Source organism: Haliotis cracherodii, unplaced genomic scaffold, assembly GCF_022045235.1.
Source record: "Haliotis cracherodii isolate W230 unplaced genomic scaffold, xgHalCrac1.p SCAF_14, whole genome shotgun sequence".
Lineage (NCBI taxonomy): Eukaryota > Metazoa > Mollusca > Gastropoda > Lepetellida > Haliotidae > Haliotis > Haliotis cracherodii.
In genome coordinates, this window is record NW_027266269.1 from 20,426,285 (window position 1) to 20,438,853 (window position 12,569).

Genomic DNA, 12,569 nt, shown 5'->3' on the forward strand with positions numbered 1-12,569 from the left:
CCAGCAGCACCAGATACACCTTTCTATTGTGTAAACAACCGTCAAAGACCAGATACGTTTCACACAAAAAAATCTACTTTCAGAATGTGCGTCATAAACCTCTCATAACATCTGCTGTCAGAATGTGCGTCATTAAGCCTCTCACAACATCTGCTGTCAGAATGTGCGTCATTAAGCCTCCCACAACATCTGCTGTCAGAATGTGCACCATTAAGCCTCTCACAACATCTGCTGTAAGAATGTTCGTCATCAAACCTCTCACAACATCTGCTTGCAGAATGTGTGTCATTAAGCCTCTCACAATATCTGCTGTCAGAATGTGCGTCACTACGCATCTTACAACACTGTTTTCAGAATGTGTGTCATTATGCCTCCCACAACATCTGCTTTCAGAATGTTCGTCATTAAACCTCTCACAACATCTGCTTTCAGAATATGTGTTGTTACGCATCTAACAACATCTGTTTTCAGAATGTGCGCCATTAAGCCTGTCACAACATCTGCTTTCAGAATGTGCTGATGGTTATTATGGTTCCAACTGTTCTGCTTGTGGTCAATGCAAGGGAAGCAACTGCAACCCACACGATGGAAAGTGTACTGAAGGATGCGAGCCTGGCTATGAAGGTCCACTGTGTCAACAAGGTAAGGAAATGGTCAAACAGCAGACACATAAAATTAAATCATTGCATTTGGTATTGAATTCTTTCACGATGTTTTCTTGTATATATTGCAGTAAGTTTTATATTTTCATGAGTGGATATCATACAGTTTTAAGAATAGCATACATATAACCCAACAATTGGACTTTTTTTCAACATAGTCTCTTTGCAATTCAATACATTGTTGCATCTCTTCTCCAGGGCTTTCGCTCTCTGCCTTAGATATCAACTAATTCACGAGTAACCCATGCACAATCATGAAACAACTTGTACTGCACAATTTTATCCAGTCAACAAACAGTTATACAGTATGAAGTAAAGTTGACTCCCTATCAGTTTCATACAAAATCAGCCTTCAATTTATCATGTATATAGAGTGTGTCAACAACACCTATGGAGAAAATTGCCAATATCCTTGTGGCAATTGTCTTAATGCGACGTGTCAGCCTTCCAATGGCTCATGCATATATGGATGTGATGAAGGATACAAGGGCGATTCCTGTGAAAGTGAGTAGACAAACAACGGTATGTATTTCATAATTGTCCTCTTCCGTTTGTCAGACGTTATTCGTCGATATGCATAAACAATCATATTACTTATTTGTGACATTTGTGAAATTGTTTGGTTTCGGATTCTTTTGTAGATCAATACTATTTTTGTTACTGTTTATACCTTTCATACCGTCCTTCAGCGTGAGATAGCTATATTCAGCTCAGTCGTGTGTAACACCTTAATCACTCAGTGACTAACCAAAGCATGACATTACATTTGACGTCACACGTGAAACGCTTGTATTCAGTTCAGGACGTTTTAAATTATATTTCTGTAAGGTAAATACGAAACATGTCGTACATCAAATATAGAAAAATCATGTAAGACCAACCTACCAATAGATACCATAATGTTATCTCCAAGTCCTAATTAATTACAAAACACTGCAGGGTTTTGATTCGGTAGCTAGATGAGGCACATTTCTTAGTCTGACATTTTGATTACCGCAAAAAGTAGAGGAGGTTGTTTGATATTACAGGGACTACAAGCTCTCAAAAGGGCAACGGTTCCATATCCAGTTCTAAGTTGGTGCAATAAGTGGCGCGGCTGTAGCAGTTCTTGTGGCAGTGATCCTCGTAGTCCTGTTGGTCGTCATCAAGAGGTATGTGTCATGCTTATAATATCGTATTGTAACATATTGTATTTCTTACACATGAAGTCACTGACCCCTTTGGGTTGACTACAGAAAATAGTAGATCCAAAGTACCTAAGGCAGCATACAATGTGGATTGGATATGAACATGATGGCATGGATCCGAACATCGTGCCTTCAGTCACTGGTTTGCCAGACTCGGAGTTACATAGATCGTGATGTATAGCAGGGATATTGCTCACTTTGACGTGAAGCAATATTCAGTCACACAACCACTGAGGATAACATAAAGGGGTTGACTGGAATGTGCACAACGGAACACACTATTACAATATAAAGCATAATACAAGATGTTTGGCATTGCACATGTTTCAACACTTCTAAAGACATGATTGCAATGTGTATTAGTTCTACGGAAACTACCCCTAATTGTCACGTACATACACATTAACACTTCATTTGTTCCAGAAGACGTAAAATGAAGTCTCAAGAAGAAGGAAATACGCTTTCTCTCGGTAAAGTTATTATTGTCATTTTAGAATTGTCTCTTTGCAATTTATAACAAATCAAGAACTACAATTTGCACAATTACTCTTGTTTAAGGTGAGAAGGACACTCCTGCTGCAGGGACATCTGTACCACCTGATAAGCCTGAGAGGAAACCAAAGCCTCCTGCAGACAACGTGTACGAGAACTCGGAGCCATACTACAACGTTGTTCCGGCCCCTGTGCCCCTGGACAGGCTCAAGGAGTACGTCAGGGATAGAGTGACGAGCGGGGGGTTCGAACACGAGTACAAGGTAGGGCATGGTTGATTTGATAAATTCAGCTGTAATCTAAAGTTTTGACATACCTCTTTAAAAACACATGTTCATTTGTTTCGCAAAGGCGTGGTGTTTTCATGGCGTTATTCAGACGTGTGGGTATCTATAATCCCGCTGCTTCGTTTGTTTTCATGTTTATTTTAACCAAAGGGGAAAACAAAAGGATGAATATCCCTAACTGTTTGGCCAATCGAAATCATACCCTGTGGGTTACTTTCATGTTTTGTCTACACAGTCAACATGAATAGGCATGACTGGTTTGTTTACTGGTAGCCGTCGAATGGCATGAGGACTGCTGTGCGGCGTCTGCTAACTAATACTTACGTTTGCAAAGCAAATTGTCTGGTGCTACCGTTAGGCGGTGCTACACCTTTTTCGCGAACACCTGGTGTCATCACTGATTTTACACCTTTTGGGCGAACAGCTGGTGTCATCACTGATTTTCATATCCATATAGTTTTCACAGCTATTTTGCCGTTTCGTCAAATGGAATGTTTCGGAGGAGAATCAAGGTTATTGCAGGTTATTGCATTGACGCTTAATATTTTCAGTTACTCCGTTACGGAATACACGGAGCTCATGTCGAAGGGAGAAAACCTGAAAATAAAAAGAGGAACCGTTTCTTGGAACTATTTCCATGTGAGTTTTAGTGAAATAATATTGCATATAAAACAGCCTATTATTGGCGAATGTGTATATTTTGGGGGTATTGGAAGAAGATGCATATTAACTAATAATGTAGCGCTATGAGCAATCACTTGGTGAATGTAATCTGGCGTATTATTAATGCACTTATTCTCATTATATCCATATTTGTCTCATGCAGCGGTAAGGAAATCTCATTTTGAATGTGTTAACTTTGCTATAGAATATCAATTTCCTTGATGGTGTGATATTCTAAATAGTGTCTCCATTGAATGTTTAATGATTAAATGACCATCATTTGTGTTTTTCATCAGAGATGAAAACATCTCCTAATTTTTTCTTTGAACAGATGACGACAGTCGCGTTGTTCTGATGCCCGATGGTGATGCCACATGGGACTATATCCACGCCAGCTACATAACTGTAAGTCACACTTGATCATATGGTTAGCTTTTCTCGTATGTATATTATTCCAAACCTTGCATTGGCAAATAAATGAGTGAAAAGTAATTTCGTATAATGTGTTTGTCATCTGTTACTGCACAATGCGTTTGTTACATTTCAGGGCTTCTCCGAATCCAGTGTGTTCATTGCTGCACAAGGTATATGTCTTGAACGTTATTATATGTTTTGTAGATAGATGACTGATTCCTCTATAACACTATTGCTATATCATTTCCTTCAAAGTGGATCTGTGAACGTTTTTTTTTACATACATGATGACCTCCTCTGTTGATTTGTTGATTTGTATGTTGTTTAACGCCACGCACAACAATATTCTTTGGGTTTGGTTTGGTTTGTTGTTTTACGCGCACTCAGCAATATTCCAGCTATATGACGGCGGTCTGTAAATAATCGAGTCTGAACCAGACAATCCAGTGATTTACATCATGAACATCAATCCACGCAATTGGGATCGATGACATGCATCAACCAAGTCAGCACACATACATGTATTCTAGCTATATGACGGCTGTCTTTAAATGATTGAGTGTGGACCAGACAATCCAGCGATTGACATCATAAGCATCGATCCACACAATTGGGATATGACGACATGCATCAGCCAAGTCAGTGAGCCTCACTACCCGATGCCGTTAGTCGCCTCTCACGACAAGCATGGGTTGCTGGAGACCTGTTCCAACCCGGCGGATCTTCACGCGAAGGCCTGCTCTGACTCGGAATTCCCCATCGCACTACCAAAGTCATACCTTTCTTCACTACTCATGGACACACACTATTTTCAAAACTAAAGGTTGAAGTAATCTTATGGTCATGGTAATTTTATTCCAGGACCAAACCATGTCACTGTGAACGATTTCTGGAGGATGGTGTGGCAGGAAAACGTCTCGATAATCATCATGCTAACTAGAGTCATGGAACTAAACAGGGTAAGCTGAACTGAAGAGTAAAGAGTTTACATGAACACATTCCTCTTGTAATAATCTGTGATGGCAACGTCTGTATCCCTTTGCCTTTGCCCTTTCCTCGAGCAACCTTGATATAACTGATAGGTGTTGAGAGCCGTCTAAAAATAGAATCAGAGGCGCATGATTTAATTGTTGCAGATATTAATTATATTACCTATATATTAAGTGTTAAAACATCACATTTTGCAGTCAAGGATGCACATAACCATCCACTTTTTTTACAGAAAAAGTGCGAACAATACTGGCCTGACGAGAACGAACAGAAGATGTGTGGTCGCATTGTCATCAAGCCACTGTTGGTCACAGTCAGGGCGGACTTTACCATCAGAAGATACAGTGTTCACCATTCTACGAAAGTAGGTCTTTTGGTCCCGCGCGATACTGAAGCACATGTTGCACATAGGTTGCACATCTCCTGGGGCATGTTACTTTTACGAAATATTCCTGTTTACCTATCTGTGAATGGGTACCCGGTAGAATGAAACGGTAATGTGACAGTCACTGTTAACCATCTAGGATATTTCTTGTGGCTATTAAAAAGGGGTTTGTCGCTTTAATCATTACCATTATTTGTACTTCAAAATAGTTAATTTAAGGAAATCGGAGTTGTGCAATATGTTGTTATCCGAATTGACACTTCCTCTCTTCCATATGAGTGAGTGAATGAGTGAGTATGGTTTTATGCCGCTTTTAGCAATACTCCAGCAATATCACGGCCCCATGTCGGGAATCGAACCCGGGCCTTCGGCATGACGAGCGAACGCTTTAACCACTAGGCTACCCGGCCGCCCCCATCCCATATGAGACCTGAAGATCTGTTTCATTTAAGATGCTATTTCTAGCCCTCTGACAAGAGGACAGTGACACAGCTTCACTTCACGTCCTGGCCTGACCACGATGTTCCTTCTGCGCCGGCTCTGGTCGGCTTCTGGAAGCAGTACAGGAGTCTGACGTCATCAGAGGAGGACATTACCGGACCTGTTGTAGTTCACTGCAGGTATGTTGCCTGTGACATTTCCAAGATATAATTGTGCTTTCAAATAGAAACAAAATATCTCGAGCCATTCAACTCGTCGTCTGAAAACCTGCACAGCGATACCCGTGTCCAGAGGATGTCAGAAGACCCCTTCATATGTATCCAGCATACCCAGTGATATAAAGTCGTATACACTTATCCTTTCACTTTTACATATTCTTTTACCTATATTATGTAATCCTCATTTGAAAGATTTAACCCTTATTTTGACAGCAAAACTGCAGGATTCATATCAAACCATGCTTAATATAAGATGGGATGTGTGTAGGCATTTTCATCTTTTTCTACAACATACTGTGCCACAGTTTCCTGTACTATAAAAATATCGAATTATTGCATTATTGCCACGTAAGCTTGGGAAACGTATCTGCAAGAACGTAATGAGAAGTGAAGTATAGGTTTATACCGTTTCTCTAATATGTGATCCCTATGATGACTGAAGTTATTGTATCTCCTTATCATCACTGTATTTTCTATCTCCGAGTACTTCACCTTCACATATAAATCCCTGGTAATATATTACATGCTGTTGTTATCTCCATATCACCTACTGTGTATCTGATCTCCAAATGACTCACCTGCATATCTGATTTGCTGGCAACTTATTTTTTCATGGCTTCAGCGCTGGCATTGGACGTACGGGGACGTTCATTGCGCTCGACAACCTCTTTGATGAAGCCGAGTCTCTGGACAAAGTAAACGTGTTCTCGTGTGTGTCCAAGATGAGGGAAGCTAGGATGAACATGGTGCAGACTGTGGTAAGTTCAAACTGTGAAGAGACTAAACATTATTGTTTGGTAGCATTATGACAATTATGTTACTTTTTCAGTTATATTATGATAACCACATAACTCACATTGAAAGAGACATTCTAATGACGACATTGTTTTATAAACATGTTTTGCATGTTTGCAGGAGCAGTACCGCTTTGTTCATGGTGTTCTTCTCGAAACTCTTGGGAGCAGGGGGACTTTTTATACCTCTGCTGAATTTGAGAGAACAATTGGAAGTGGTTTGACATATACCAGACACGAAGAGGCGGAGATGAGCAGGCAGTTTCAGGTACAACTAATGGGCCACGAAATAGCTACATAACAACAATGCTTCGTTATTGTGTTGTTGGAAAGGGGCTTTGCAAAGTGGCTAAAATGCTCACACGTCACGGTTCTGTGATATTGCTGGACTTGCTAAAAGTGGTGTAAAACATACTCTGTCACTAACTGTTTTCACTGGACCAGTAACATTTGCGTATATAATCTAACCAGCTGGAATGTGATGACGGAAATGACTGAAGGATTTAAGCTTTCATTTATTTAAGTGACGTTTTGGTACAGATGCTTGTATCGAACAAGTAGGTAGGGCATGGTTATATAACTAAGGTTACATACACACAGAGACTATCAACATCATGTTACAACAGTGATGTTATGTGATTCTATGTGATGTAGTAAAGGTAAGCCGATGCAATAAATACCCTGCTGTCAAATAAAGTCAGTACTGTTAAAGCTAATCCTGGTCCTTCAGCTCGTAAAATCACTTTAATTTTTATATATATTTTTTTAAATGATTACATGTATACTGTCTACATCAAAGATGTGTGATCTTTAACACGCTGTACCATACATTGCTTGTTTCCGCAGTCACTCAAAGCGATGCAGCAGGACGTAGATGATGATGCAGTGTCTGCAGCTCAACTCCCGGAGAACAGAAGCAAAAACAGGAATCAGGACATTAATATCAAGTTGTAATGTGTATGGTTTCCAGATCGATTCAAGTCGACTGATCACAGAGTACAAGATGAAATCCCGCATCCCTGGGAGCACAGAAGCTATGCTGGAGTTCGTGAATGAGATCGACACTAAGGGTACTTCCGAAGACCACAAGACGCTTGTGCATTGTCCGTGAGTACAGATTCTGTTCTAAAGAACATGAATATACCACAGCATTTGTAAGCATAGTTCAAGACAAAAAAAAAAGGACACTCTCTGTTCCATCCTATGCCCCTGGTCTCGTTACAGTGACGGTGCCCGACTGTGTGGAGTGTTCTGCAGCGTCCTCAACATCATCAGCAGACTCAGACTGGACAAAGAAGTGGATATCTACCTGACCATCCGGGAACTTCAGTGTATCAGACCCCAGTTCATCCAGTCGTATGTGAGTGCTCAATACTGCTTCACCGTTGTGCTATATCCAACACCCATTGTGACATCACAGAAACAGAACGTTGTTGTCGCTGTTATACAGATTTACTGATGAAAACTATTGTTATTTAGCGTTAAAAACACTTATGATTAAGAAAAATCCTTTCACATATTTCGTACAAGTACCAATTTTATTACAGGGTGAACTACAGGGTGTGACTGCAGTACCTTATTCTTGCCTGTAGTCATATTTACAGCCCGTATATTCAAACTGCAGTGAACAAATCTATAAGTATGCACATGAAACGCATAACATGAGCTCACGGCTAAATATCATCACTTTATTTCAGAGCTCTTATTTCATTCCCCAAAATTGGCATAGGATAGGATAGCGTCGGTGTTGCACGCCGTATTAAATTAATTGAAGTACATATATACGTTATCTGTTCAGTTCACCATCACTCGTTGATCAGCAGACGCCAACATGTAATATCTCTAGTTCTTATATTCTGTTGTTTTAGGATCAGTACAAGTTCTGTTACGACATGGTGAAGGAATACCACAGAGCGTCCAGTGTCTACGCAAACATGTAACACGGGTGGGTCGACATGGATCTTAACCTTATTGTTGGGAGACTTTTTATGTCTCAGGTGCTATTTAGTCAGTTCTTTATCTCAGTATATTTGTATTATTGACATGATTACAGTAATGCATGTGTTCTCAGCTGTGCAACTGTTAAAATATACATTTTCATCATACATCTGCAGACAGACACGGACGTATTTCAGATGGGTGTAGTATTTCCTGATCACTCAATTACGGTGAAGGGGGTCAATGTTATTTAAGGCCGCTTAGCAATATTCATGATATATCACTAGGCCCTGTACATGATTGAATCTGAACCACACAAACCATTAACAATAGACACAAGCAATGATCCGAGATATCAGGGCACTATGACACGCAATCAACAACGTTATCGATGTCGCATGGGTCAAACAACACGGGCAAACAAAATAGAATAGTGTAACTATTGCATGCAATTCAAGAAACTTTTGCATGTAATATGAGAAAGTATGACACAGCCAAGTTGTCAACTAAGGGGTGTTATGTTGAACTATTTGGCACGGACAAGATCATACAGAAACGCCCAACACAGATATGTCATTCAACAATTCACATCACAGGCATTTTGTAAAGGAACACACTGCATCCTAAATGCACATATCCTTTTTTGGTATAATTATTACAGGTGAGGTGAGGTTAAATGGAGTTTAACGTTGCTATATAAGTATTATTGTACTTACATAGCGACGTGCATGCACGTGTGTGTATGTGGCTGTTTGTACTAGTCAAGACTAAGGTCGATATTTTGCATTCTGAATGGTGATTGATTCGTTTTCAGACCATTTAGATATCTATTGATTAAGTTCCACGTCGGACGTACAGAGTTTTTGTGGCGAAAGGAGTAACTGGTCGTTGTTCTAATGTCTGTGACAAATATAGTGTATACACATGACCAGATTCATAAAGTTGTTATCGTACACCTTATGCACATGTAACATGTCATAAACCACACATACAATTGATCAAACATATATTCGTAAAGCATGTTGTTTTCAGTAGTAACATTATTCTGTCGTAACTACACTTCCATTTTCTTTCATTGTTTCACAGCAAAAGTGTTCATTCCAAGTAGTTATTTTCTTGTCATACAGTTATGCTCATTTATGCAAACAGACACGTTCATCTTTATATTGTGAACAATGTATCAGCTTTTAGTTGTGCTATTTAAATAAACGACCATTTCATTTGTCATTGTGTTATTGTTCCTTGCTATGTAAGGAAAGGATTTCATGACATGAAACTTGACCGTTTTGTTGTAAATCTCTTACCCCAGATACTGCAACATGTTATAGATAGATAGATAGATAGATAGATAGATAGATAGATAGATAGATAGATAGATCAAATTTAGAGAGATACATTGAGAGGGAGATATGAAGAGAAAGATATAGCTACATATAAATACTCCCTTCAGAAAAAGCCAGATTTGTGCGAGGTAGGAAAATACATTTATTCGAGGAACCGTACAAGGTATTGAGATAAAATGTTGTGGAGAGAACACCTGGTGATTGTAGTCATCTCACTTATCGGAAATAAGATAAGACATAGGAAAAGTCCATCAATAACGCTTGTGTCCCACGTTGGAATCGATAGCGGCCTGGCAGCTCCTGCAAATGGAAGAGACGAGTATGCGAATCACATCCTGGGAAATGGTAGCCCACTCGGCCAACAGCTGCAACGTCTGGGGCTGTGGTTGACGTCGGCGTATCTGAGACATATTTAAAACTAGTATGTGACGATAAAACCATAGTAATATACATAACAAAACATGATAAAAACGAGTTAGAGATCGCCAGCAACCAATGTTAGGCCACCATACTGGGGACCGTGGGGACTTATAATATTTCTGCTTCCTTCACGGCTCCCCAGCAGGATTTACACTATGACTTCCTCCGCTGGTGATTATAGTCAATTGTGGTTATCAGTTAAAACGAACAAATATACTACGATTAAAAATGGGGTAGACCCAAATGTACTTTGAATGATGTGGAACTTACAATAATTTTACAGCACTTTAACCCCCTTCAGGGATAAAGCCACTGACAATCTCAGTTTGCAATTTTAATCTACCAATTTTCAAAAATGACCATATAGACAATTTCAAACAATTTAATTTTCTTTAAAAAAACACTAATTAAATGAGAACTTATACAATTAAAAGATCCTTGATAGTTGATGATTTGAAATATTTATCCCTTGTGATGGCAAAATCAATACAGAACATGTTGCTTTACCCAATCTCATTAAAATCAGATCTTAGTTTTCGCTACCGCTAAACAAAGATCTGAGGACATCCCATTACGGGTCACGTCAGAACGACCTTTCGCGAATTTTGACAAGAAATCGACATTAGCCAATTAGGAGGCAGCTTTCTCGAGCTTTACGACACAAGTTTCAAAATGGCGACTACGCTTCGAAACATATTGTGACACATTTTCTTTAAAAAAATTAAAACTGATACGAAGTATATTCTGGAATGGCTTATAGATGGCCTAGATTGTATGGATATAATCATAAAACCCGTAACTGTCGTTCGGAATACCCTCGTGTTAAATATTTCGTGGTTGCATGATAAGAAAACCCATTCCGACTGTCACTTTCATGATCTGGGAAGGGACGCTCTGATTGGTTGGATGAAAGGTCGTTCTGACGTGACACTTAATGGGATATCCTCAGATCTTTGTTTTAGCGATAGCGAGAACCAAGATCTGATTTTAATGAGATTGATGCTTTACCGTGATTCTCTCATCACAAGGGATACAAAATGGAGGATCACACCATCTGTTGTGGCCAATACGACATCGTCGCATAATGACTTCTTCAAATTTGGACTGGTTGGCTGGTTTCATCACTCAGCAATATTCCATGTATATGACGGCGGTCTTGAAATAATCGAGTCTGGACCAGACAATCCAGTGATTAATTTCATGAGCATCGATCCACGCAATTGGGATCGATGACATGCATCAACCAAGTCAGCGAGCCTGACCACCCGATCCCGTTAGTCGCCTTTTACGACAAGCATAGTCTCCTTTTATGGCAAGCATGGGTTGCTGAAGACCTATTCTACCCCTGAATCTTCACGGGTCCGTAACTCAATGTCTCATTTCGAGACTGATACAAGACAGGAATCAAAAGCAACAAAACCCTTTCTTTAATCATAAGAAATATATAGTATAATATAATACGTCCATTGAACGATGCCGACTATGACCTGTTACATACCCGTCACAAACACATGCAAAGGCTAGTCAATAGTAAACCTTCGCATGTCTACCAAAAAAGCATTACTAACGCCTTAAATGTTGTAACACTGATCAAACAACTTTTGAGCGAGAGTCCTAAGACGTGGTTTGAAATCTTCGTAGAAAGAGTTTATTGAAGAAAACTTAAGTTGAAAATATGGTTTCACTGCTTTTGTGTTTGTTCCTGTGGCGTATAGGTGGAATCTTAAAACATGTTTGATGACGCGATGGCAATTATACATTAACTGTACACACCTGAAGGCGGGGAAGTATAAAGTTTAGTTTGTTTTTGACTGAAGGCGAGCGCCATTTTGGTTTCTCTAAAGAAATTGGAGGGTTTTTTTCCAAATGAAATGAGAGTGATTTTCACTAATCGCCTGTCACATTCTGTGATTTAGTCATGTTTCGTAATGTAGATAATCCATGCATTTTGTACATTTGGTTTATAAAAGAAGTAAAAATGTTTAGGGGAAATATATATCCTTTCGATAAAGGTAACCGGTCTATATTTTGTAAGAATAAACTATTTCGCTTTAAGCGATTATCTCCTTTAGCTATAGACGTAGTATAGAGCTTTATGATATGAGAAAATTGTAATTAGTTGTCTTCGTAATCACATGTATGATGCTTGCTGTGCACAGTTGAGCACAGTATTGTTTCAAGACGTTCACTGTATGTAATGTATGATCCATACCATTTCATGCGGCGGTTTACGGTTCTGCATGGTTCATTGCTTTGACAATGTTTTTAAATTCCGACTGAAATTTTACAACCATATATGTGATTTGCTTCTGGATACATAGTAAATCAACAGGTT

The 12,569-nt window shown here is 39.3% G+C and overlaps 1 pseudogene; it reads left to right on the top strand.

The window, feature by feature from the left end:
* LOC139461074 (multiple epidermal growth factor-like domains protein 10) overlaps positions 1–8,483 on the top strand; it is a 69,966-nt pseudogene extending 61,483 nt beyond the window's left edge.
* The last annotated feature ends 4,086 nt before the right edge of the window (positions 8,484–12,569 follow it).